The sequence below is a fragment of the Entelurus aequoreus genome, linkage group LG10 (assembly GCF_033978785.1).
Source record: "Entelurus aequoreus isolate RoL-2023_Sb linkage group LG10, RoL_Eaeq_v1.1, whole genome shotgun sequence".
Lineage (NCBI taxonomy): Eukaryota > Metazoa > Chordata > Actinopteri > Syngnathiformes > Syngnathidae > Entelurus > Entelurus aequoreus.
Genome location: NC_084740.1, coordinates 726,303 through 728,606, shown reverse-complemented (window position 1 = coordinate 728,606; position 2,304 = coordinate 726,303).

Sequence of the window (2,304 nt, the reverse complement as noted above, 5' to 3'; positions counted from 1 at the left end):
TTATTCTTGCCTCTTTTCCTTGCTAAGATCCTCTTTCATCGCCCGAGGGGGGGAATTCCACACCGAAAAAAACTGTCCCTCTCCTGTGAGAATGCATTTCCTGTTTTTTTCCCCCTCCCCTCCTTTGACATGCTATACTTCATTCATTCTGCACTTTCCCTCGACACACCTGTGTTCCAGGCAGCTAAAAACCACCACACCTTCTACTGTTATTCTTTAATTGTACACTAGAATGGATTGAAAGTGGCAACACAGAGGCCAAAAATATGAAATACACTTGCACAGGTGTCAGACTCAAAGCCATGCAGAGGTCCAAATCCGGACCGCCACATATCAATCAATCAAAATGTATTTATACAGCCCTTAATCACAAGTGTCTCAAAGGGCTGCACAAGCCACAACAACATCCTCGGCTCAGATCCCACATCAGGGCAAGGAAAAACTCAACCGATGGGATACAATGAGAAACATAATGTTAAAGTGGCCCATTGCGTCTTTGTAAGTGCCCCACCGCATCATTTTAAGTGGCCTGCAAAAGACTGGAAATTTTTAAAAAAAAAAGGATTTCTGGCTGAATTCATTTATTGTTTCAATTTTGACAAAAACAATGTTGCACTTGCAATTGCATATATATGTTCTACACTTTAATATTATTTTTTGGGGGTTGTCAAAAACAATCCCTGAAATAACTGGTTGTCATCATTTTAAAGCAAAGTTATCCATCAATCTGTAAAATATATATATATATATAATTAGAGATGTCCGATAATATCGGCCGAGAAATGTGTTAAAATGTAATATCGAAAATTATCGGTATCAGTTTTTTTATATTATCGGTATCGGTTTTTTCTGTTTTTTAAAAAAAAACATTTTATTAAATCAACATAAAAAACACAAGATACACTTAGTGCACCAAACCAAAAAACCTCCCTCCCCCATTCACACTCATTCACACAAAAGGGTTGTTTCTTTCTGTTATTAATATTCTGGTTCCTACATTATATATCAATATATATCAATACAGTCTGCAAGGGATACAGTCCGTAAGCACACACGATTGTGCGTGCTGCTGGTCCACTAATAGTACTAACCTTTAACAGTTAATTTGACTAATTTTCATTAATTACTAGTTTCTATGTAACGCTTTTTATATTGTTTTACTTTCTTTTTAATTCAAGAAAATGTTATTAATTTATTTATCTTATTTTATTAATTTTTTTAAAAAGTACCTTATCTTCACCATACCTGGTTGTCCAAATTAGGCATAATAATGTGTTAATTCCACGACTGCATATATCGGTTGATATCGGTATCGGTTGATATCGCTATTGGTAATTAAAGAGTTGGACAATATCGGAATATCGGCAAAAGGCCATTATCGGACATCCCTATATATAATAATCAAAAACAGTTGCCTTTGCAAATTGTGCAACAAGATTATTATACTAATCCAAATAGGTTCATTAGGTCTTCAAAACGTTATGCAATTTGTTACTCTTATAGCCGGACCCGTGTGTTTATTTCCCCTACAACTGTTGCCTTCCTCAGAGGTTGTCACGTGAAGATGTTGCAAGTAAAAATTACCGCATTTTTTCGGACTATAAGGCGCACTTAAAATCCTTTCATTTTCTCAAAAATCAACAGTGCGCCTCATAGTGTTGTCACGGTACCGGTACCAAAATTATTTCTGTACTTTTCTAAATAAAAGGGGACCACAAAACATGGCATTATTGGCTTTATTTTAACAAAAAAATCTACATACATTACATTAAATATATGTTTCTTATTGCAAGTTTGTCCTTAAATAAAATAGTGAACATACAAGACAACTTGTCTTTTAGTAGTAAGTAAGCAAACAATGGTTTCTAATTAGTCTGCTGACATATGCAGTAACATATTGTGTCATTTATCATTCTATTATTTTGTCAAAATTATAAAGGATAAGCGGTACAAAATTAATTATCAATCTACTTGTTCATTTACTGTTAATATCTGCTTACTTTCTCTTTTAACATGTTCTATCTACACTTCTGTTAAAATGTAATATTCACTTATTCTTCTGTTGTTTGATACTTTACATTAGTTTTGGATCCCACAAATTTGGGTATCAATCCGATACCAAGTAGTTACAGGATCATACATTGGTCATATTCAAAGCCCTCATGTGTCCAGGGACATATTTCCTGAGTTTATAAACATAATATACATTTTAAAAAAACTAAAGAAGATGTGAATCACAACATCTTCTTTGGGGTTTTTTATTTCGTTTTTTGATATTTTTAAATAAAAAATATCAACGTAATC